Source organism: Tamandua tetradactyla, chromosome 20 (assembly GCF_023851605.1).
Source record: "Tamandua tetradactyla isolate mTamTet1 chromosome 20, mTamTet1.pri, whole genome shotgun sequence".
Classification (NCBI taxonomy): Eukaryota; Metazoa; Chordata; class Mammalia; order Pilosa; family Myrmecophagidae; genus Tamandua; species Tamandua tetradactyla.
Window position 1 is genome coordinate 24,698,144 of NC_135346.1, and position 26,845 is coordinate 24,724,988.

General features: G+C 39.5%; 1 protein-coding gene across 2 annotated transcripts in view; it reads left to right on the forward strand.

Moving 5' to 3' along the window:
- The window catches only part of KCTD16 (potassium channel tetramerization domain containing 16), a 295,957-nt gene that overhangs the window by 254,886 nt on the left and 14,226 nt on the right, over positions 1-26,845 (forward strand). Inside the window, exon 1 of one of the 2 annotated variants that reach the window (XR_013166231.1) lies at positions 25,652-25,851. The exons of the other annotated variant lie outside the window; for it this stretch is intronic. The gene's annotated coding sequence lies outside the window, so the exon portion shown is untranslated. Of the gene's footprint in view, positions 1-25,651; positions 25,852-26,845 lie in introns of those variants that run through there. 2 annotated transcript variants of the gene reach the window in all.

Here is a 26,845-nt window from a genome sequence, read left to right on the forward strand (position 1 = left end):
TGAGGGTTATTGATTCTTCTTGCAGACAACTTTTTAAAGTGTTTGGCACCCAAATTATGAATGGGTCGTATTTCTGCAGTTATGTAAGCATCAAATCTCAAAGATATTTTCTTAAAGAGAAACAGAGAGCAACAGGCTTTTATAGATAGAAAAAGGGAGTACATTGGGAGGAAATATTCATCAGTTAGTGCAGACTACATTTCCTAATATGGTTAACATAGGCAGTTGCTTAGCAATGAGGGAGTTAGTTGGAATAAGATTAGGAAGTTGATGATAGATGATTGGCTGATTTAAGTTCTGATTTCTGGGCAAGCTGAGAATTTATAGGGAATAGAAACAGATTTTGGTTTTGATGGCATGGGGTGTTAGCACAAGTGCCTCCATGTTGGACCCACTCGATTTTATTTACCAGTTACTCCAGTTTGATCCAGCCCTTGGGCAAGGCAGAGGCTAAGATCAAAATGTAAGGTATTAATTAGTGCTACTCTCAGTCACCATCTGCTGCCTCTAGAAGGCTCTTGCTGGTGATTAACTCCAGATTACAGATGTTGAGGGGTTGGTCGTGTTTGGTTTCTACATCTTTTGTTGTCTTAGGCGGATGGATACCATTTGGTGGGAAGGGTGAGCGTCACCATTCAAACTTTCAAAAGGATACAGCACACCAGGAGGATTATTATGATTACTATAGGAGGTAAAATTCCCAAAGTTTGGAATATACATGTAACCTAAGGACTCTAGGGCCCAAATTAACTAAAATTGAAGAGATCAAAAAATGATCTCAGGGAAGGACTTACTTGCTTGAGCTGCATGGGTTGTTTGACTATTTCATATAACTGTGTTTTAACTTCCCCAAAAGTGTTTATTTAAGTATAGCAGGTGGTATTGAGGACAGCATAAACTCTTCCCTGCTTAGCCAGCAAGTAGTCAAGCACAACTCTATTATCTAAAACAATTTCTTTGTTTCGCAGTAATAGCTTTTGCAGTGGATTCAGCAATTTTTCCTACTGTTATAGATAAATTTCTGATTATAGTTCCATTTACGTTAACTTCTAATCAAGAAATTAGGAGTCCAATGAAACAGGCCCTTTCAGCATCATTTTTACCCCAGGTAACTTACGTTTGGATTGAGAGTGTAAATTAAGTGAGGTAGTCCAGTGTGAAACTCTGAATTTGTTATAAATTTCAGCTACCAACAGGCTCAATCCACATTGTCCTGACATATGCCAACCATCTATACATTGAAATGTTTGACCCTAGCAGATATCATGAATCACCTTCCCTTGATCCTTTAAAATATTCAGGTTATTTATCACCATACCAGACTTACTAATGTAAATACAACATGGTTCATGGACAGTCAGGGTATCTAGAGTCTGCCATTTTGCAAAGACAGTGATGCTAAGCTGTCCACTTCAGCCTGGAGGGCCTGAGGAGCAGTTAGGGTGGTATTAAAGCCGTTTCGTAACCTTAGATAGATTTATAACTGCTCACTATGGATCATGTGTTCCTAGGGAAGGTGGGACCATGTGCATGAAAGAGTGAAACTTGTATTATGGAAGGTCAAGGGGTTGGGGGTATTAACCCACTCTTGTCAGTTTGAGGTCTGTTATACAAAAGATACTAAGCTTTCTGACTGGCATTTAGGGTAGACACTGGATCCAGCCCAATTTACAGATAAGTAACAAAACCATGCAATAATCTGCAGTTTACAAAGGGAATGCAATATAGCTCAGAAAGTGAAGGGAAGAGAATCAGATAACCCACAGGAACATGCTGTAGTTTTCCATGGAAACAATTTCTCTATAGTCACCCTCCTATTGATCAAAGATAACCTCAAAAAGATTATTCTTAATCATCAAACAAGGCTGGTTTCATTAGATTTGGCCTGAAGGTGCAGTAGGAATGGCAGTTTACCATATGGGTTTGTTTTTTTTTTAAAGTAAGTTTGCTTTGCTCATAAGGGATCTCTGCTTGGACTTGTAAAAGCCTCTTGAGAACTTGACGCCAGATATCACCTGCGGTCTAAAAAGTAACTTTCATTATTGATCTGAAAGGCTGAGAACCCTGGAGCCAGGTACTAGAAAGGTTTTCTCAAGATGGTTTTGTAAGCACTGCCTTCATAAAGTCAACCTTAGTTCCTTAGAAGTGTTTGGTCAAATCTGATTAAATGAGCATTATTCTCAAATGTGACATTGTAGTTAAGGCCTTGGTCATATGACCAGTTTCTCCAATTATGTCCTATTCACAAGAAGGACAGATTCTGATTTAACATATGCATATAATTATTTTACCGTAAAAATAAGCATTTTCAATAAGAGTTTCAAAATTCCGAGGGTCCGGCCAGGGAGAAAAAGATTAATGTTTTATGCATTATAGCTAGCTTAAGGGAAAAGAGTAAGGAATTCATGCATTTACAAAATAAACATTCAAATATCAGCAATAATTCAAACAAAACTGTACTCATTCTTCATTAGTTCATTCAGTCCTGGGTAATTAGTCTTTGTTCGCTCACTCTTGTGTTAGCACTCTTATGACCCCTTGGCTTCTTCACAAGAATGCTGGAATCTTCACTCAGTCCAGTGGTACTTTCTCAAAGTTATTTAAGCAATGTCACTAGAAGCCTGTGCCCCAGAGTACCTGGCATAGTCTTTTCTATGGACTTCTGAGACAGTTCTTTTATTGAAGGTGTTGCACCTGACCTGTAGCTGATTCAAAGTGTTTTCAGGGAAGCATCAGAATAAAAATTGTCTTTTGTAGATGACAAAAGACTTAAAAATGCCCTTGTAAATACCAGCCAGGAGCTTTGTACAGAAACTGACTTAGATTTTGGTTTTGCTGGCATGGGCTTAGCACAAGTTCCTTCAAGTTGCTCCTACTAAATTTTGTTTATCAACTGTTATGCCACCATCTGAGGTTACCATAGCAGTTTCACCCCTCTACTTGAGATTTCCTTCTTTTTCTTTCCAAATATGTGAGATGATGTGGGCTCTGCATCCCATCCCCTCAGGGAATAGATATAGAGGATTTTGTTAACAGCCAGGCATCTGCATCCAAGCAAGGAGGTAAAGAGTTCTCATCTTCTTTCACAGTCACTTCTGGGATGGACGTGACTGGCAAATAACAACATCCACATGGAGCTCTGTTATTTTGTGCTCATTACAAATCTTTTGACTAGATTTCTCTTGCAAATTTTGAAAGTGTTGGACATTTCATTTGTTATGATAATGTGGAATTCATCCTTCTAAGAGAGAGATACTCAGACCTTTGTCTGTCCTCCCTGAGGACATTAGATAAAAGGTATGTTTTTGCCATATTTTTCCCAAGAAAGAGGAAAATACCATTAAGCGTCTTGTAGCAGCTACAGGGAAATTTACCTGTAAAGGAATATTAACATCAGCTTTCTTGGATTAGGAACTTGTGGTAGAAATATAGTGGCGAAGCTAGTGCAATACATTTATTAACTCAACAGATATTTTCGCTAGGTGCCTATTATGTTCAGATTTTCTTGTAGGTACTGAGGATAGAGCAGAAACAAAAGAGACAGCTCTCTTGGAGCTTACATTGAAGAGCTTCTCAAGGACTGGAAGACATGAAATGCTCCATGCAAACTTTGGTTCCTCAGGAGGCCCCAGGAGGACACAGCCTGGGGAAAGCCCACCTCCAGCTCCTCTCTGTGAGTGGTAGTAGGTCCTTTGTCCTCTGCTTCAACTGATGGATGGTGGGGAATATTGAGGAGTATGCACACCTCGGACCCTGAGGCAGATTGAAGAGAGGCAAGGCAGAGAGCTTCACTCAACTTCCAAAATGCTGGCCTCTTTCCCCTTGCTTAGCCAGAATCACTTCCCATACTTAATTAGCTACCCTTTGTTGTACCCCAGCATCATATGACAAGGGGAGGCACATTCAATTTCTGCAACAGTGTTCATTTTTACTAAATAATAGATGATTTTCTTGTTGTGATGGAGATTATGGTGGCAGATAATTTGAGGACCAAGAGAAGGTGGAGCGGAAAAAGAGAAGGATGTTCAATGAGGACTCAAGTGGATGGAATTTGGTAGGGGGCTGTGGTGCCAAGCCCAGCTACTGTGTTTCCAGAGGGTAAGATTAGTTGAACCAGTGGTGGGGTGGAGAGAGTTGGAATTGGAGGATGGGTTGGCCTTGATGGTTGAGCAAGGGGTTGTAGCAGCTTAAAAGGTTTGCAGCAAGGTAAAGAGAGAAGGAATTTTTCCAGGCAGGACTTGGCAATGTTTGAAAAGGGCATTTAAGTATTAGGTAGTGGTGGAGGTTTTGATAGCCTATGATTTTCAAGAAAGGGACTTCCACAAATTGAGAGTACATTAGTCTGAAAATGACTGAACATAGCTGCAGTTATGCAAGCAAAATTGTCTTGGTGCCCTGGGATCATGCCTGCTTCTTCTGCAATAGAACTTGCCACAGGAATGAATCTCTGCCCAGTGTTTTAAATGCTAAAAATGAAAACTTTGATTCAAGGATAAACTGAGAGCCATTATCATGTCTTGCACTAGGCCATGTTAAAATTATACCATGCTTGCATGATATTTTCTGTCTGTAGTTGTAAATATATGGTGCACACCCCTCCCTCAAATAAGAGGAACAAGAATATGATTGTGCAGCTTAATTCCTTATATTAGGTATATCTGGAAAAGTACATATATTTGTTTCATAGGGCTACCATAAAAAAATATTAAAAACTTGGCGTCTTAAAACAACAGAAGTTGGACAGACTTCTGGGGAAGACAGTAGGGTAGGGAGCTCCAGGACTCAATCCTCCCACCAAAACAAGTATTAAGCAGGCAGGAACTGTCTGAAACCACTATTTTGAAACTCCAGGGGCCAGAAGAACCCTGTACAGCATCCAGGGAAGACCAGGAAGAAGAAGCAGATAAATTATGGTAAAGAACTGTAAGTTGCTCTTTCTGTGCTACTTGTGCCCATCCTCCACCCCTGCATGGAGGGTGCTGCAGGCTCCAGGCCCTGATTAGCTGCTGGTGACACAAAGAACATAAAAATTCTCTTGCCTAACAGCAGGGGTGTGTACTACTGATCGTTGATCATGGCTTCTTTTGGTGAATTCAGATCCCCAAAGGACTAAGGTGGTGATGGCAGCCATGGTTTCAACCCTCCCCACACAGGATTGAAAGTGGTGGAGATTTAAACACAGCACATCCACATGTGGGAGAAAGTTAGCTAAAGGGCTGCATTTGCTGGGCAGGCCAGGAGAGCTCAGCTTTGGGGAGCCATTGGAGAGAATTCTGGTGCCGTCCCCAGTGTACTTTGAAGCCAGTCTGTGTCCCCTTCATTGGCCCTGCCTTGTTTGGGCTGAGAAAGAATGACTTGGAAAAATCCTCTCCAGAGTGACCTTCCTCCCAGAATTTGCCCTCCGGAGAAAAGTAGTGTGAGACAATGAAAGGGATGTAAAAATCTACAGAGGCAGATAGTTTGGGACAAAGGACTGTCAGTTTCAAATACCCAGTAGAGGGAGGTATTACTTCTGGGAAACAAAGAGGACAACCAAACTTCTATAAACAGGGGAACTCCAAGACAACTCACAAACAAAACCCCAGAAGAAGACCCAGGAGCAGAAAAACAGGGAAAACCCTCTACACTGCATTTTCCTTGGGCAGACGTCCCTGATAGGAGGGCTGAAGCTCAAGAAAATCTGTCTTATCACTAGCTGGTTACAAAAGCCAAGAACAGACATCCCAGGGAGTAAATCCCAGAGTTAACATTTTTAAATCTTAAAATGTACACTGTGAAACAAAAGAGTACAAGGTAAACAAAGAAGGAAATGATGGTCCATCCAAAGGAAGAGGATAAAAGTCCAGAACACAACAATGAAGATGAGAATGTGTACATACTAAACAAAGCCTTTAAAAAATGTTCTTAAAATGCTCCAGGAGATGAAGAAAAGTGCAGAGAAAGAACTAGAGGATATCAGGAAAACAATGAATGAAAAATAGGAAAGTCTAAGTAGAGAAATAGAAATTTTAAAAAGGACCAAACAGAAGACTACAATAACTGAGATGAAAAATGCTCAGGAGGATATCAAGAGCAGACTGCAGCCGGCAGAAGACAGAATCAGTAAACTTTAAGACAAAATACTCGAAGTGATCTGGGCTGAGGAGCAGAAAGAAAAACGATAAATGAAAGTGAAAATAGCCTAAGACAGCTTAGAACACCATCAAGCACACCAAAATATGCATTCTGGAAGTCCCAGAAGAAGAAGAGAGACAGGGCAGAATGAATAGTCAAAGAAATAATGAAAGAGAAATTCTGAAACTTAGCAAAAGACATGGATATGCACATCCAAGAAGCTCATTGAACACCAAAGAGGATAAAAATGAAGAAAAATATACCCCATCATCATAACGATTACCCTATCAAATGCAAAGGACAAGGAGAGAGCTCTGAAAGCTGCAAGAGAAAAGCAAAGTGTTATAAACAAAGGAGTTCCAATTAGACTGAGTGTTGATTTCCTATCAGAAACATGGAGATAAGAAGACAGTGGGCTAAAATACTTAAAGTGCTGAAGGAAAACAACTTACAGCAGAGAATTTTATATCCGGTGAGACTCTTTTTCAAAAATGGGGAGGGGTGGGTAAGACATTCTCGGATAAACAAAAGCTGAGGGAGTTCATCACCACTAGACCAGCCCTATAAGCAATGCTAAAGGGAGTTCTTCAGAATGAAAGGAAAGAATACTAACAGTGGTTCAAAGCAGCATAAAGAAATAAAGACTGGCAGTAAAGGTAACCATTTGGGAAATTATGAATATGTCAGTATTAATGTACTGTATTGTTTAGTTTGTGAGTGCACTTCTTACTTCCTATAGTTGCCAAAATGCAAATGCATTAAAAGCAATGACAATCTAGGTTTTGAGGGCATACAGTGTACAAAGATGTGAGTGGTAGCAAGTACAAAACAATGGTGAGGGGACAGAGCAGGAGGGTATAGGCAAAGTATGTGTGCATGCTTTTGGAGTTAAATTGGTATCAAACCAAATATGATTGTTATATATTTAAGACATTACCTTTTAACCCCATGGTAACCACAAGGTAAACAGAAAAAATACATATTCCTATAGAATATTATATATAATATATATTGAGAAGGCACTCAATATGGTACTACACAAGAAAACAAAGAAATATATAAGTAGGCTTTATTATAAGTGGGAGACAAAAAGGTGTAAGACTTGCAAACACTAAATAGCAAAATGGCAGAAGAAAGTCCTGTGTTATTAGTAGTGACTTTAAACGCAAATGGATTAAACTCTCCAGTTAAAAGGCAGAGATTGACAGAATGGATAAAAATGCATGGCCCAACTATATGCTGTCTGCAAAAGACTCACATTAAAGTCAAAGACAAAAGTAGGTTGAGGGTGAAAGGATGGGAAAACATATACCTTGCAAGTACTAATCAAAACAAAGCTGGGGTGGCTATACCAATATCAGATAAAATAGACTTTAAGTAAAAAACAGTTATGAAGGTCAAAGGTGGTCATTAAAAAATAATAAAGGGGGGACAATTCAACAAGAAGATGTAACAGTTATAAACATATGCACCCAGAAGCAGAGTCCAAAAATTATGAAACAAATACTGACTGATTTGAAGGGAGAAATTGACATGTCGTCATTAACAGTAGGAGACTTTAACATAAGACTCTCAATAATAGCTAGAACATGTAGTCAGAAGATCAATAAGGAAGTATGAGACTTGAATGATACACAAACCAATTAGACCTAATAGACAAGTGCAGAATACTCTACTCAATGAGAACAGAATGCACATTGTTCTTGGGTACACATGGATCATTCTCCTGGATAGACCATATACTGGATCACAAAACAAGTCTCAATTAATTTGAAAATATTGAAATCAGCTGCTATGTATTCTCCAACCACAATGGAATGAAGCTAGAAATAAATAACAGAGGAAGAAATGGAAAATTCACAAATGTGGAAATTAAACAGCATACTCTTAAACAAGCAAAGGGTTAAAGAGGAAATCAGAAGCAAACTTAGGAAATATCTCCAGGCAAATGAAAATGGAAAGTCAATATACCAAAACTTATGGGATGCAGTAAAGGCAGTGCTAAGAAGCAAATTTATAGCTCTAAATGCTTACATTAAAAAAAAAAAAAAAAAAAAAACTTCAACTCAGTGGCCTAACCTCAAAACTGGAAGAACTAGAAAAAGAAGTGGAAACTAAACTCAAAGTTTTAGTTTTAGTGCAAACTAAAACCAAAGTGAGCAGAAGGAAGGAAATAACAAAGATTAGAGGGGAGATAAATGAAATATAAACATTTTAAATGAGAGAATTACTCGAGCCAAAAACTGGTTCTTTGAAAAGATCAATAAAATTGACAAACCTTTGGTTAGAATGACAAAAAAAACAGAAAAAGGATACATATAATGAAAATCAGAAATGAAAAGGGGGTATTACTACCAACCCTGCTGAAATATAAAGGACTATAAGTGAATCCTATTAACAACTGTATGCCAACAGATTAGACAATCTAGAAGAAATAGACAAATTCATAGGAACAAACTACCTATGTTGACTACAGAAAAAACAGAAGATCTCAGCCAATTACTAGAAAAGAGATTGAACCACTAATCAAAAACCTCCCAATAAAGCAAAGCCTAGGACCAGATGACTTCACAGGGGAATTCTTTCAAACATCCCAAGAAGATAACTCCAATTCTGCTCAAACTCTTCCAAAAAATTGAAGAGGAGGGAATACTCCCCAATTCATTATATGAGGCCAACATTGCCCTCATTTCAAAGCCAGATACCACACACACAAAAAGAAAACTACGGACCAATACATTTTATTTATATAGATGCAAAAATCCTCAACAAAATACTAGCAAGCCAAGTCTGACAGCATATTAAAAGAATTATCTTCCATGATCAAGTGGGATTTATCCTTGTTATGCAAGATTCGTTCAACATAAGAAAATCAATTACTGTAATGCAACACATTAGCAGGATGATTGATTTAAAAAAACATGATCATTTCAGTTGATGCAGAAAAGGCATTTGACAAAACACAGCATCCTTTCCTGATGCTGAGAGTAGAAGGAAACTTCCTCAACATGACTAAGGGCATACATGAAAAGCCTACAGCTAACATTCCACTTAATGGTGAAAGACTGAAAGCTTTCCTCTAAGATCTGGAACAAGACAAGGATGCCCATTGTTGACCACTGTTATTCAACATCATACTGTAAGTTCTTGTCAGAGCAATCAGGCAAGAAAAAGGAAATAAAAGTCATTCAAATTGGAAAGGAAGAAGTAAAACTTCCCCTATTTGTGGATTAGATGATCCTATATACAGAAGATCCTGAAAAATCCACAACAAAGCTCTAAGAGCTAATAAATTCATCAGAGTGGCTGGGTACAAGATCAACCCCCTAAAATCAGTAGTATATCTATACAAAAGCAATGAACCCCCAGAAGAAGAAATCAAGAAAAAATATCCATTTACAATATCAACTAAATGAAACAGACATCTAGGAAGAAATCTAACCAAGGATATAAAGAACTTGAACACAGAAAATTATAAAACATTGCTAAGAGGAATTAAAGGTCTAAATAAATGAAAGATATTCTAGGTTCATGGATTGGAAGACTAAATATTGTTAAAATGTCAAAGCTACCCAAAGTCATTTATAGATTCTTTGCAATATCAATCAAAATTCCAATAGCTTTCCTGCTGAAATGGAAAATCTAATCATCAAATTATATGAAAGGGGAAGGGTCCCAAATGGCTAAAGCCATCTTGAAAAAGAAAAATGAAATTGGAGGGCTCACACTTCCTGATCTTAAAACTCACTACTATGCCACAGTAATCAAAACATCATGGTACTGGCACAATGATAGGCATACAGGACAATGTAATAGAACTGAGAGCTCACACATCAACCCTTACATTTATGGCCAATTGATTTTTGAAAGGGTGGCAAAGACCTTTCAGTTGGGAAAGAATAGTTTGTTCAACAAATGGTGCTAGCAAAACTAGATCTCCACTTGCAAAAAAAAAGAAGGACCTCTACCTCATACCGTATGAAAAAAAATCAACTCAAAATGGATCAAAGACCTTAGTATAAGAGCTAGAACTAAAAAATGCCTAGAAGAAAACATAGGGAAGCATCTTCAGGACCTTGATTTTATACCCAAAGCACAAACAATAAAAGAAAAAATAGATAAATGGGACCACATCAAAATTAAAAACTTTTGCTCCTCAAAGGGCTTTACAATGAATGTAAAACAACAACAACCTATACAACGGGAGAAAATATTTAGAAACCACATATCTGTTAAAAGATTAATATCTAGAATATATAAAGAAATCCTTCAACTTAATAACAAAAGGACAAATGACTTAATCAAATAATGGGTGGAAGTCTTGAATAGAAAACTTTCAAAAGAAGATAAATGGCAAAAAATTCATTAAAAGTTGTTTAACATCATTAGCCATCAGGGAAATGCAAATCAAAACCACAATGAGATGCTACTTCACACCGTTTTTGAAAATAACTAGTGTTGGAGAAGATGTGGAGAAATTGAACACTCATTCATTGCTGGTGGCTATACAAAATGGTGCAGCTGCTGTGGAAGACAGTTTGTTCGTTCCTCAGAATGGTAAGTATAGAGCTACTCTATGACCTGACAATCCCATATAGGTATATACCCAAAAGAATGGAAATCAGTGACTTGGACAGATATTTGCATACAAATGTTCATACCAGCATTATTTACAATTACCAAAAGATAAAAGCAACCCAAGTGTCCATCAACTGATGAGTGAATAAACAAAATATGAATATACATACAATGGAATGTTATTCACTCATAAAATGGAATGAAGCCCTGAACATGTTTCAACATGGATGAACCTTGAAGACATCATGTTGAGTCGAATAAGCCAGACAGAAAAGGGCAAATATTTTATGATCTCACTTTTATGAAACAATTAGAATATGCAAACTCATAGAATCAGAATGCAGAATATAGCTTACCAGGATAGAGAATGGGGAGTTAAGGCTCAAAATGTAAAAGGTTCCAGTTTCGTTTGATAATGGATAGTGGTGATGGTAGCACAACATTGTAGACACAATTAACAGTACTGAAATATATCTCTGAATGTAATTAAAAGGGAAATCTTAAATTGTATATATGGTAACAAAATGAAGATTTAAAGAAAAGTCCGTGGAACGACACTAAATGGACAGCGAGCCCTAAGTTAAATCATAGCCTTTAACTAATAGTACAATGACAAAAATGTGCTATCATAAGGTGTAACAAATATTCTTCTCCAATACAAGGTCTATGGGACTCCTGAATTTTATGCATGATTGTTCTGTAAACTCACAACTTCTCTCTCTAAAAAGCAAACAAACAAGCAAAGAAACGGAAATATATTGGCTCAGAGTTCTGGAAGCTAGAAGTCTGATACCAGGACTATACTGTCTCTGAAGGCTCTAGGGAAAGACCCTTCCTTGCCTCTTCCTAGTTTCTGATCACCACTGGCAATCCTTGGCATTCCTTGTCTTACAGACACAACATTGCAAGCTCTGCCTCCATCCTCACAGGTGTTATCTCCCTGTGTGTCTGTGTCTCAGTTTACTCTTCTTATAGGAATACTGTTCATATTGGATTTAATGCCTGTCCTAATCTAGTACAGCCTTACCTTGACTTGATTACACCTGCAAAGAACCTACTTCCAGGTGAGGTCACCTCCACAGGTGTACATGAGTATTTGGGGGACACTGTTCAACCCAGTACAGTACTAATAATTCTTTATACATTCTTTACTTTCGTGCACTATTTTTAATCCTTTATATATTTTCATTATTTAAAAATATTTATATAGCGCCCTCACCCCCACCCCCACTGTGCTTCTGCAAATAGAGATAGAACCTTACTGGTGTTTTGAACAAGTAGGGATAGCATGAGAATAGTGTACTACTATTATTATTATTATTATTATTATTATTATTATTATTTTTACTTTTAACACTAACATTTTAGCTTTAAAAAAATACATTCATGTTTTTCTTTTCATTGAAATCAACCATGACTAAAGCACAACCCGTCTCCTGAGTCATTGTATATTTCTTTCATCTCTCTGATGTCCTTCTTTGTCCTCTGTCTCTATCTCTGTCTCTTACACACCTAAGGTTTATCCCAGGCTAGACTCACTGGGGGATATTACAATGTAATTTGAGTCTCAAGCTTCTCCTACCTATTTTTCATTCAGTTGAGAAAGATAAATTGCTATTGTCTCAAATTTACTATCATTTTCCTCAGTGTATGAATTGGTGACTTCATTTAACTCCTGAATACATTTTTACTGGTAAATTCTGAGTTGAGGTAGAACTGGCCTTTTGAATTCATTTTGGCAAGACTGTTTTTGAAACTATGCCACATCACTCTTTTATTCCAGTTGATGTAAAAAGAGAAAGAACTTTTGTAATGACAGAAAAATGAGTATTTGAAAAGGTCAAGTACTTGAAATTGTGTTTCCTTCAATGTTCAGTCACACTTTAGGTCATACACACTGTTTTTATACAGAAGCAGTGTTTAAAGATCTGGGAGGAGTGGGCAATACAGAATTTTTCTAAATAAAGTATCCACATAGCCACAGATGGAAAATGAAGTTTAAGCTGAAAGTGAGGTAGTTGAGGAAAGAAATTAAGATATGCTCAGATGAAGTACAAATTGTATTGGGAAAGTGATAATCACTTGACTATATGTTTTTAAATGTAATGGGTACTTAAGGAATCAGATAGCCTCCTCAGTTCGAAGATGTTTCTTTCATTTGCTCATCCTAGTTATTGGAATGGGGTGGCCTTAAATGCTCCCAGTACTTTGCTCTGCTGTGGAATAAAATAATAAACCTGATTCCTGCTCTTAAGGGGCTTAGGTAGACTCTAGCATAGGAACCACTCACACAATTATAATGCAATGCCTTAAGTGCAAGAGAGATATGCCCCAGGTGAAATGGGAAGGCAAGAGGAGGGGTTGCTAACTCTGTTTTAGGGCATGGGGGGCTTGGTAGAAATTAGGAGAGGCATCCTGGAGTTGGTGACAACAAAACTGACATGTAACTGAGTGGCCCAGGTGGAGGGACAAGGGAAAGGGAAGGGCATTTTTGGAAGAAGGGACAATCTGAGTAAAGTCACCAAGACAAGGAAAATGGGTATCAAGAGGATGGAGAAGAGAATCAAATATCATGCCAAAAGTCTCCTCTGTCCTGCAGAGAAGAATAAATCAGCACTACTGAGACCAAGTTAAACCCTGATGATAAGAAGGAAAATGATACCAAGGAAACTAATCCTACCTCGGATGTATATTTGTAATATTATTATTTTTTTGCAAAATGTTTTCGAGAATATTCTCAGAGAATTCCTAGAGAAGCTAGGAGGGGATAAGTAAGGCAATAACACTGCCAAAATCAGGGAAGAGGAAAATACAGAAAGGCATTTGAGGAATGTGACCAAGTGCACATAACTCCTAGACGCCAGATCAGGGCTTGGATGTAGGTCCTGTGCCATGGCTGTGTGTGGCTCTCGCTTACCTCCCTCCTGTGAGAGAGTCAGCTGGTGCAGAACCTTCACTGCATCATCCCAACCCAGGCGGGACTGCCGTTCCATAGAGAAGTAGGCCAGATACAAGGCCATTGGGGGGCTCATGTTATGTGTCCAAAGTCATTCTCTTCACATGTGAATAAGGAATAAGCCATGAGAAACTGGCAGTTTAGTAATAATAACTGGTCATTTATGTGCATGGTTTTCAGGGACAAAGTACCAAGCACAGCATTGTACCTTTACCTCTCAAACAGCCCCACTGAGCAGGTCCTGCTATTGCCTGCATTTTACAGATGTGCAAGCGAGTAACTTGCTCAGGCTCACAAGTGCCAAGTAGCGGGTCCATCTGACGTCAGAGCCTGAGATCTTCAGCGCCGTGTGAAGCTGCTGTCTCTGCACTACTGCTTGCTTTATGCAGCACCTGTGCGGTACCATATGTGAATTGTTGGTATTTAATCGGCCATATGGAGACTTCTTTCTGCATTCCAAGTATCCTGCTGCACAGACTGCTGCTCTGTAGATAAAGGAGCCCCACCCTAGAGTGTTACTAACTGCTCCGCAGTCCTACTGTTAAAAAAAACAAAACAAAAACGCTAAATGTCTTAGACCTTAATGGACTCGTTTTGCTGTTTGTTTACTAATTCAGCTTCAAGGGCTGGAGTGTGATAGAAATCTATTTAAGACTTTTCCCTTAAATAAAAACCTCATGTACAAAAACCCAAAGGAATAATATAAAGTGGCACGAATACTGAAAGTCTGTTAGTTTTCAATAGTGTTTGAACTTTTCAGATTTGGCTCCTGTTCCTCAGAACCTGTCAGGGTGTAGGGTTGTCTTCTTGCATTTCAATGTGTTTGCAGCTATTTTCTCTTTCCCTGTTGTAGGGAAACCACAATCAGGTATTAAGATGTGACAGGATGATGGAAATGAGAAAGTGAAGACGGCACATGGGAAGGCAGTAATTAACAGCGATGCATATTTATCATAGTCTGTCATTGTTTACAAACAATATAATGATTCCTGCTTGTAGAATTAAACTCCAGGCTCCTAGTTTGTGAAGTCAATCATACAACCCCTGCAGGTGCAGATCAGCAGAAGGACCGACTGATAAAAAGGCTAGAACCAGATACAGCAAGAGCATCTTTTGTCAAATTCATCTTTGCTGAGGATTTGAATAGTCAATATATTGGGATGCCTACACCATTGACACAGCTATGGAGTCGTGGAGAAAAACTGAACTCATAAACAGAAAAATTCTCCACTCTAATGCCTTTGCTTTCCTGAGACTCACTCTTCTCATCTGTAAAATGGAATAAGGAAATCTATCTCCTAGGGTCCCTGCTCTCCATCTCCATTCATAGGCATGACAATCACCTCTTGCATGGATGTCTGCAATCACCTCCTAACTTGTCCCTTGCCTCTGTTCTTGCTTTCCTATCATCCACTGTCTAGAAAACAGCCGGAGTAAATTTTTAATAAAGACAAGTTAAATCATGGAACTCTCCTTGTATTACCGTGTTAAGCTGCTGGAATGCAACATACCAGAAAAGGAACAGCTTTTAAAAAGGGAATTTAATAAGTTACCCAAAAAAGGCCATAAATATGTCCTAACTAAGGCATCCAGAACAGGCTACCTGGGTTCAAGGAAGGGTGATCTGGGAAGGCACATGGCTGATGTCTGCTGGTCCTTGTTCCCAGTCCCATTGCTTCCAGCTTCTGATGCCAATGTTTTCCTCCCTAAGCCTCTGGGGGCCTTCACTTAGCTGCTCACTTCCACATCCAGAATAGCTCTGCATTTTTACTTTTTACCATTTTTAGTATCATTACTTTTTACCATTGTCAGTATTTGGCTTTGAAATGAGGGTTCCTTCTCATCGAATTATTCTAGCAACCTCCTGACTGGTCTCCGCATGCAGTCTGCAATCTTCTCCACACCTCTAGCCTTTCTAACAGCTGCCCATTCTCCTCCCATCAGACAGTTATCTTTCTAAAAACACGTTTACAATCTAGTCACTGCCCAATTTACATCTCTTCTTGCCTTCCCCACGTCCTCATTAATGTGGTTACAAGAACCCTTGTGATCTGGTTACTTATCTCTCCCCTTTACTATTCCCCACCCCACTTTTCATCCACCAGTGAACTGCTCTCAGATCCCCAAATACAGTATGTTTCACTCACTCTGGCCATTGCATATACTATTCCCTCCTTCTCACCCAATCATAATGGGTCTTCTGCCCTTGGCTAACTTCTATTTATTCTTCAGTTTTGTCCAGGGTCAGATGCCACTTCCTCCAGGAAGACTGCCAGAACTTACACACTCCCTAAAGTCATATTGCATGTCATGCTAGTGTAGCCTTGAACTTAGTTTCCATTTTCTTAGGTTGTTAGCATTTGTTTCCCAAAATCTTCTTAGGAATGGATTCTGCTGTCACATCTTACCCCAAAATTTCTCATTTGACTTCTATTTCCGCTTCTGTCTTTATTCTTCCATTTCTGCCTCCTTCTCTGCTCTCTTTGCTGTCTCACATTTGCTCTCTTAAACCTTACTCTGGTGCTAGTATCTGTATTTCTTTGTCCCCAGGTTCTCACTCCCCCTTCCCACTAACCCCTCTCGTGCCTTTTCTCTACATTCATCTATGGATCCCATCATTTGGGGCCATATTAATCAGTAGTACAGTTTCTAAATTTGATAAGTAAATGTTTGCCAACTCAACGAAGTGAAGAAAACCTTAATAACTTTGGATTTTTGAAGTAAGCCAAACTTGATGTGATGAAGAAAAGAAAATTCTGTCTTATCAAGTTGAGAGAGAAGTAAAGAGAAAAAAGTCCAGCCATTAAAAATACTCTATTTCTAGAATTCTTCTATTGGGCTCCTTTCTTCTTTTTTATAATTTTAAATTTCTTTTCTACCTTTTTAAATATTAACAATTAAGAGTGCTAAATGTTAGCAATTAAGAGTATGCTACCAAAGGTATCAATCATCAATGCAGACAGAAGAGATTTAGTAACTAGAGACCAAGCAAAGTGGAACTCAAATATCTCCCCATCTATTCTTTCCTTTCTCTTTTCCATAGTTATTGGAGGGGCTGTACTATTTATTCTTCATCGCTTTCCGTCTGTGAATAATTAATGCTAATGTACGCTGGCAACACTCCTTTGCATTCATTGCCCACTGGATACATCTGTCAAATCACTTGAAAGACTGTTTTAAGTAAATTAACGATGGAAGTAATGGTGGGCTCATGCTTGAAGGATATTTCTCTGCATCAGAGGGGTGAGTCAGGCAAGTTAATGAGGATATGCCTGTGTATGTAATTAATGTGATTTAACAATAGCAGATAACTCATATATAAAAGCGTAACAGTGAACTGTCATCACAATGCACAATTTACCCCTCTTTCAGGAATTCTTGTTTCCTTAGAGTCACTACCTATTGTGCGTTTTAGTTTCCCAGCAGCAAAAACAAATACCATCCAGTGGGTTGGCTTAACAACAGGAATTTGGTGGCTCAGGGTTTCAGACGCTAGAAGGCCTGCTTCCTCCCAGGATCAGAACCTTCTGGCTCGCCAGCTGGCGGTCACTGGGGCCCCTTGGCCTTTCTGTCAAATGGCAGTGTACGTAAGGATGTCTTCTCCTTCCCTTCCAGGTTCTGCTGACTTCCAGCTTCTGGCAGCTCCCTGTGGCTTCTCTCTCTCTCCATCTGAATTTCATTCTCTTATTATCTTGATTAAATCTCCTTATTCACTTAGGCCACAGCTTAACTAACGTAACATCTTCGCGAGGGTCTAGACCCACAGGACTAGGTGTTGGTACCTGAACATGCCTTTTGTGGGGTGCATGATTCAGCCCCCGACACTATGGCAATCTTTGCCCCAGAGCCGAGGGGAGGAAGACTTCTGTATTAATGGATGTGTGTGAAAGTGGTGCTTCCCTAAGTACAGTCTGCGCAGATGGAATCCTCCCTTTAGCAGGCAGCCTGTGATGAGACTAGGAAGTAACGTGAAGTTGGGCTTTGGGTAGATTGCCTATTGAAAGAAAAACAGAAGAAATGAAAAATTACCTATACATTTCCTTTCATCAAAATTGTCTTTTTAATATTGCACACTCTGATTAATTTTAATATTGACAATTAGCTATGAAAAGTAATCAGTTATCCTTAAGAAGCCCTTTATTCACTGGGCATTGAATACATTCTGGGTACTGTTATCATGTTGTGGACAAATCATACCATTTAATTCTCACCCTCCGTCAGAGAAATATTGTTTTTCCAACCTTTTCAGATGAATAAACTACAAACTATCAACAAAGCTGAGCTCCATTCATGTTTGTTTTGACATCAAAGCCTGCCCTCTGAACTACTAGGCTTTACTGCCTGTCCCACCAGGGAAATCTGGGCATCACATTGCCTGGGTCTACATCCTAGCGCCAACTCCTACAGACTTAAGAAGTTAAAGGTTAAAGGCTTAACCGCTCTGTGCCTCAGTTGGCTCTTCTGTAAAATGTGATTGACATTAGAGCCAACTTCATAGGAATGTTGTAAATCTCAAATGAGTTCCTGCCTGTAAAGTTTCTAGAACAGTACCTAGTATGTTGTAAAGCCCCAGTTTAAAGCTAGCTGCTATTATTCCATATTAAAGTAGGTTGTGTTAATGTGGGAAAAATCTTTGTTTTTTTTTTGTTGATGAAATAAAGAGAATAGAGCTGCCTTTACCCGTTTTGAAATCCTAATTAAAAGAATGCTAATTGATTAGTAGCCATCAACAAAGACACATGATCAGGCAAAGCTGCTAAATTCTATGAATCTTTCTACTCCATTATCATCTGAAGATAGCCTGGTGAAAATCAGGCGTTCTTCCCATTTCATGAAAAGTGAAAGAGCAGCCGGCAGGCCACAGTGGCTCAGCAGGCAGAGTTCTCGCCTGCCATGCTGGAGACCCGGTTCAATTCCTGGTGCCTGACCATGTGAGAAAAAAAAAGTGAAAGGGCAGCTTAATTTCCCATCATCTTTTTTCACTGGGCTTCTTTTGTATCACGGTGAGTGGAATGGTTAGGTCTTTGCTGGATAAGCTGTTCAAAAACACAGCATTTTTCTTAGCCTAATTATATAGTGTTGGAACAGGCATTTGTCTTGGAATCAGATCTACCAAAATCAAATCCAGTCTCACTTTTTACTAGCTTTGCGATTCACGGGCAAAGTAGTCAAATGTTATGAAATTAAGATTGTTCCCCAATAAAATAAGGATAATGTTTACCTTAAGAGCAAGAGGTCCCAACCAGAGGAGATCTTGCTCCCCAGAAGATATTTGGCAATGGCTGGAGTCATTTTCAGTTGTCACCCTTGTGGAGGGAGGTGCTACTGACATTTAGTGAGTAGAGAGGCCAGAGATGCTGCTAAACATCCTACAATGTCCAGGGCAACCCCTTCCCCCACAAAGAAAGAGTTATCTGACCTAAAATGTCCATAGTGCCAAAGTAAAGAATCTCTGCCTTAGACAGTGATTATTAGAATGAAATAAAATGATTGCAAAGCACTGAGTATCACACATGACATATAGTAGGTACTCATATTTCATTAATTCAGCATCTATTGGTCAAGTAACTATGTGCTCCCGGGGATCGCTAACTAACATATGTTCTCAGGCTCCCTTTGTTAGGCCAAAACATCACAATGAGCTAATTCATATTGAGATATCGGACATTCATTCTTCTGCCTAGGGTATGAATTTTATAAGAATGTTGATGAGTAAATCTCTGATGGAATGTCAGGTTGGGCCCTGGGAAAGCTTAGTCTTCTCTAATCCTGCCCCCCCACCCCCCACCCCCCACACCCCCAACCCACCCCCCACCCCCCAGTTCACCTTAGAGGCAGGAATTAGGCACTGGAATTCCTACCTCTCTCATTCAGTTTTAAGGACTCAGAGAGAGAATGCAGGCAACGTTCCCGGCCCTGTGTATAGCTTACAGAAGGAGCACAAAAAGGTCAGATCGGTTTTATCATCACACACCCTCAACTCCCTCTCACTCTATTTCTCTTTCCCTCTGGGCTTTAGGCAAGTGGTCATATTGGAGGAATTTGCTTTCTCCAAACTGCTCTGTCCTGTTTTTATCATGCATTGTACTCAACTATGTACTCCAAGGCACTCTTCCTGAGAGTTGTATTTTTCTTTCTTTCTTCAGTCGATGGACTGTTCGGATGTGAAATGCTCTCCGTTTGGGTTTGGCTTACCCACCTTTTGCCTACCTGGCCCCACACCTTCTCTCTGTGTCCCTTGCACAGTCCAGACAGGCTCCCGACCAGGAGTTGGGCTCTACCCCTTACTAAGAGAGTGTCCCTGTTAGACAAATTTTCCTCTCTTGCAAGTCACTCACTGTAAAATGAGGGCCGTCAGTGGCCTGTAAGTTCACCTCCAGCCCTAATACTCCGATTCTGTGTCCATCCTACACAATGGCGACCTGGGCTTGCCCTCAGAGAGGTTTTACACACACCCCTGCTTTGTTTTCTAGGGTCATGTTTCTCACACATTCAAAGTTTCCTGCCCATCCTTGGACCCCTTCAAAAGAAATTATGACATAAATTTTCTAAGACAATTATTTCATTTCATTCGTGATACTCATAAAATTCACATCTTCAACATGTGTCCAGGTTAATTTGGCTGTTTCTTTTTCTTTTACCAAGAGGATCGGTAGAAGTTTAGGTTTCATTTGCTAACAAATCATAGATTGTTGTGGGGGTTTCAGGATACCACATACTGGTTGGTTGTTGAATACTAGCAAATATTATATGTTAATTTCCTGGCAAAGGGCTTTTTCCTCTAGTAATTGACACACTTTGAACTAGGGCAACTCTGATAGAACTGAAGAAGGGTGGAGGAAAGTGAAATATCCCAACTGTCAGGAAGCACACCAGTTACACTTTCATCCCCTATTTAGGCTTTTTCAATTATTTTCAATGAATGGACTAGGGGAAAGAAACTGAATTTCCTCGTATAAATAAAATGATAAAAATCCTAAGAGAGCCTGAATTTTCAAGCTGTTCGATTAGTTGATTACTTTCAAAATTACTGAAGGGTTTGAATGACCATAAAAGACATGTCTTAAAGTAAACATATCCATTCCTTTGGCCTGTCAGTACTTTTAAATATCTCTAAGAGAAAATCTCCATGATATTGCATAATGTGTCTGTGAAAAGAACACACTCTTTGGATTAAAAAAGGTCTAGGTCTGCATTATGCCACTTGTCAAATATATAACTTCGGATCAGCTAATTAACCACTTTGAGCTGCAGCTTCATGAAAAGGGAAGAAGAGCAAATCCTTAAAAGGATTATTGTGGAGATTAGATTAAGTATTTAAAGTGCTTAGTACAATGTCAGGTACATAGGGGGTCCTCAATAAACATATCTATTGTTATTATGTCTGGTTTTGGAGGGACAGTGATTACTTAACTCATTGATGAAGTCACTCAATACAACAGGTGGCAGGAGAGCCTTTGTAGGTCAACCTTGTTGAGACTGATTTAGCAAAATGTTAAAGATGATTCCAGAGAAGAAACAAATCATCTATAAAGTAGCTTAGCAAACTGATAGTACTTATCCCCAAAAGCACTAATGTTATAGGGCTAGAATTGCACAACTGCTCAGAGGATGACAAAGATAAATCAAACAGATATTCACATCATTTTTTTATAGAGTTCAAAGCTCTTATTGTAAGTAATACAAAATTAACTCGCACTAGATTAAGCAACAGGAATATGTCTTGGCTTCTATAATTATAAACCTAGGGATGGTTCCGATTTCAGACATGACTAGATCATTTTTCAGCTCTGTCTGTCTGTCTTGCTTGGCTTCTGTCTGCATGACTGTCCTCTCTAACTGGAAGCCGTGATGGCCACTGGACTGCCATCCCCCTGGCTTAGCTACTGCCACGTCTAAGAGCATGTGCTACCCATAAGTGCCAGGAGGACGGTACTAATGAGGACTCTGACGCCCCCAGCTTGGGTCTCCAGCTGCACCTGAATCACCCTCTCTGGTTGGAGGTTGAGGGTGGGGGGTACTCTGTATAAATGGGGCTGCATGCCCTCCTCTTGTGGCCAGGCATGGCACCACATTTACAGCCCCTTCAGGACGCATGAGTAGGGAAAGGGCAGTTCCGTAAAAGAAGAGAACTTTTACTGCAAAAGGGAAGATCCACAAACCCTATAGCTATTACACATACATTTCGTTCTGGGAAACCAAAAAGATATGGCCTAGATATGAATGGAGAGCAACTGTAGGGCTTGGGGGACTTGTTCCAATTTATGAAAAATTGATGAAGGGAAATGAGAAAAGGAGAGGCCAGTTGAAGAGGATCAGATGGGAAAAGGAGTCAGGGTGGGTAACAGAACTTCCCTATGAGTTAGGCAAATAAGGAGTTTTTTTGGGTTGAAAAAAAAAGCTGAGGCTAAGTTGAGGAAATCAAATGAGGAGGAAGAAAATAGGAAAAGGGACCCAGACAATGGAATAAATGTGCTATCAGGGAATACTTGAAACCGCAAATCAGTAAGCCAGGCAGTCAAAATTCAGAATTTCTTGCTTTATACAAATCACTACATTGCTTTAATTAGAGAGAAAACCCAATAGGTGAAAGCCATGTGCTCGGAGGGTATATCTGATCATCAACAAATTGGCAATTTATGTAAATAGAGGTCATGGATTGCATGGTAAGGAAAATCAATTTTTCTGAAGTTGAAAACGCTTTTAGGAATTTCTTGATAGTGATAATTATGAGTGATGATCTTTATCATAATTAGAAATATATATATATATATATTTATATGTACTTTTCCAATTCTAGATAAGCTTTGTATTGTCCCATGGATTTTGCCATTATCTCTGTGGGTCAGCATGTTTTTGTCACATGCATATTAAATGCCTTGTGATATGCTTAAATATTTTCCACCCTGCTAAACTTTGCATATCGGATTTTCTAACACTTTTTTCCCCCTTTGGCAGCAGTTTTACTCTCACTAGCACACTCTAAACCAAAAATTGTTTTCTGTACACATCATCTATTTCCTCTCCCATTCATTCATTACACAGATATTTACTGAGTATCTACTCTGTCCCAGCACCTCAGCCTGTGAGTGCTCTCACTAGAATACAGAAGGGAACAATCACAGTGGGGAAAACAAACCTAGAAACACATCCAGAGTAAAACATGGTATTGTGAAAGAAAAGGGCAGGAAGTGAAAACTGATTCAAAGTGGGGTGGGGGACAGAGAAACAACCTCTCTGAGGAAGTGGTCTTGAAGCTGAGATCTTGAGAGCAAGAAAGTTAAACCGAGGAAGAGTTGAAGGATGAGTGTTACAGGCAGAGGGAAGAGCAAATACAAAACCCTGAGGTATAAAAAAAGTCAGCATGGAAGGAATTGAGGTGACAGTGGCTTTCTTTTCTTTCCATTTCCTAACTCCTCCATAGTGTCAGTGTCCCAGCAGATTGAGGGCAGAGTTCTCTGATTCTTTTGCTTCCCTCAGGGTCAGTGTGCTGGCTGCAAAGCAGTTGTCCTTCAGCTCCACACTCACTTCTCTATGGTCTACTTTGTGTTGCTGGAACAGGGAGCCCTTTGCCTGGCTGGTTTGCAGATAGGTGCTGTCAGTAGGGGTGCTGCTAGGATGAGCAAGGCTTATTCTTGGTTGGCTCACTGCTCCCATCAGCATCCACCCAGCTTTTATTTACCCCAGAAGCAATTGGTTCTACTGTCTTTTATTATTATTTTTTCTGTAACCCTGAAAACCAGGCCTCTTCAGAGATACCAGCATCGGCAGGGCAGTGCCTGGGTCCCCACTTCACAGGGTCCCTGCTCCGAGTTTCTAGGTGATAGATAAGACCTCCATCCACTTTTGTTTGTCTTGCCACCCCTCAGGATGGTAGCTGCCTCCCGCATTTATTCTCTTTCTTTTCAGCATCACGTTCTTGCATTTCAGCCCTCCAACATCTTGTTCGAACAAATCTTGATATTAAATTCTCTTAAGACAGCTAGTATTGCTTCTGTTTTCCTGCTTGATTCTGACTAATGTATAGATGGGTTAACGATCTGCTGTTGCCCATACTTGCCACCTTCTTAACGAAGAACCCCAGCTGGGCCCATCCAAGGCTAATGTCGTTGAGTGGAAAAGGTCAACCACAAGCAAGAAATGATGATTGTCAAGCTTGAAGATGCATTTTTCTGAGAAGCTCACACAGCTTGCCTATTCCCAATCTCCACTATGCAATATCTTTTCCAAGGTTAGCAGAATTATAAAAACATCAATTTGGCCATTATTGACTTTTCATGTGGGATAGCAAGAAACTCTTTCAGCAGCTTCAATAAATTAAATCTGGCCACCTAGCTCTCAGACTGGCAGGCTCCTACATCATTGACAGAGAAGACTGGGGGAAAGCAGTTTTCCCAGCTGTTGCTGTAAATGATGTGCATTGTGTTCACAGCCATTAGCAGGTGGAGATTTTGAAGTGTGGGTGGATTGCAGAGTTGCCTGCTTTAAAAATGCATAAGCACTTTGTGAGTTTGCTAAGTCATGTTTCACTCAGCTCGGTTTGAATTTTTCATAGGGGAGAAATATTCTGCATTCTTTCCTCTTTTATTCCTTCTTTACCAATAAGGATGCCACCGTTAGGGCTTTGGTGGAAGGAGGCCATGGATAATCATCCCATTTGTTTGGGCTTCAATTTTTCCAAGTTGTGAAATGTCAAAGGTCTGGGGCTTTAAGGATTTGAGACAACTGAATTTCTTTGCCCCTCCCACTTAATGCAAAATACAAATTCCTCCCTGCTCTAGATCTCAATTTATTTAATATGTCTGCAAGGTCATTTTTAATTCTGAAAAACTCATCCATCTTTTCATTTATAAACACTGCACCATAAAGGCTCTTTTCTTCTTCCCTCTTTCCATCCCTTCCCCACTTCCACCTTCTTTCTACCTTCCTCCTTCCTTCTTTCCTGAAACTTCCCCAGGCCACGCATTATGTGCCAGAAACTGGACATACTTGGGTTACTCTCTATGCACCAAAAGCACATGACACTGAATGCTCGTTACACAGAGTCCCGACGGTTCCAGCTACAGCATCAGTGTCCTTCCTAATGGGATCCCCCAGCCAGACCCAAGAATTGGCTATATAGCATTTTGGTGGAAATATAGTAAACACATCTAGCAAGCTGCTGATTTGTTTTTGTTTATGTAGAACAGTGTCTGGCTCTTAATGGATTCATAAAACAAAAATGTATGTGTGGGTGGGCCATGGTGGCTCAGCAGGCAGAGTTCTCACCTGCCATGCCAGAGACCCGGGTTTGATTCCTGGTGCCTGCCCATGCAAAAAAAAAAAAAAAAATGTGCGAGTAAATGGAAAGCCTATCGTGTGCCACAAACCATGAAGCATGTTTTACATGAACTATCTCATTTAATCTTTTTAAAGCCCATGTGAGGAAAATAGTATTATTCCTTAGTGTGCTGATAAGGGAACTGAGGCCCAGAGAGGTTAAATAAGTCATCCAAGGCCCCACAGACTAACTCTGGAGCCTGAGATATGCTCTGCTATGTTATCAACTTGTTGCAATTCAAAATATGTGTTTGGCTTCTTCATTTATTCATCAAAATGCATTAAACCTCTACTATGTGTCTGGCACCAAAAATTATATCATATCCAACAAATCCAGCAATGGCTTATTCAAAAATAAGGTAGCACTATTAGGTTGTTTGGGCAGCAAGTAGTCAATAAACCCCCATTGCCACCCCCTAAAAAGGCAATAGATTATTTTTTCCCTTTTTTAATATCAATAGATCAGACTTTTTTTGGAATAAAATGGTTAAATGCTTTTCTCCCCCATCATATTTTGGCTAATCAATTCTAACCTAGTTTTTTTCCCAAATGGAGAGAATTATTACAGCCGGTATCGAAACCTCAGCAAATTGGAGGTCAAATATACTGCAAATTGCAGTGCCAAGGTATTTATGAGGTCATTTGCTATAATTGGGGGGTTCTAGAATACCTGAAGCTACAGAATTGACCTTCCATAGACCCTTCCACACCTCAGAACACATGTCAGTGGGTCAGCGAGGGCATTTACCTCCATCTCTTCTATGTCCGGTTTAAAGTCACTCTGCTTGTGGTTTTACATTCCCTCCCCAAATGAAGAAGTTTTTAGCAAGAAGATAATCAGGCAAGCAGTGTTCAGAAGAGGAACAACATAATCATATCCTCAGGTTTGATTATTTTTTCAAATTTCATAGTGACTTTTCACACATCATTTCCAGCTGAACTGTGTTAACCCCATCTCCTATCCTGATTTCAATAAAATATAAAGACTTAGAAGCCGTCTTATGGATTATCTGGCTAAAATAGTAAAACATCGAAATGTTCTCATAAAATATTGAAAAGTGCTAGCAAAACAGTTTGCACTAAAATTAAGTCATTCAGTTTCCCTTTAAGAGTGATATTGTCTGGAATAAGTGGAAAGCAATACTTCTATTTGCCTGGAAGCTGGAGGATCCCAGCTGACATTTAAATCTATGCTCATCTCAGCAGTTCAGGGAGGAAATAACGGCATCGGCGCCAGATTCCTGGCTTGGCCACTTAGTGGTGGGTTCCATGCAGTTTTCCTGATGAATACACATGGATCCCTCATGCAGTGGTGTTTGTGTTGTTAAATGGCTTTTAGAGAAGAGCCAGGTTTCCCTCTGAGTCCCCTGAATAGAGTGACTTTACTGTGGGGAAGGTAACTCTTGGGTAGAAAAACACAGAGCTTGCATTTCTACTGGTTCAACAGGGTTTATGGCCAAAATATTTTGTCATTTCATTTGAAGGAAATAGACAGGTGTTCCAACATGTTATTATTTTCCTTCCCCTTTCCATCTTCCTCCTCTTTCTCTTCCTCCTTTTTTACAGACTAAGTTCTATTTCTGAATTTTTCTCCAAAAGGATCAAACTAGATCAGCTCTGGGTTAATGTGATTACTTTCCTTCAACCTCAGTCTTTGGGTTCATTTCTCAATGGAGTCATGTTAAAACAGATTGCTGGGTTTGAGAAGCAGAGGCAAATTCTGCCTTTTGGAGAAGGAAAATGATCCCTTCAAAATCCAAAATGTGGTGGCACATTTTCTATTGCTGACATTTCCGGTCACCAGCTAGTGCATGTTGAACAGTTTCCCTGGTACATGGAAGATGTTTATTTGTAAGAACCTGATACAGCTAGGACTTT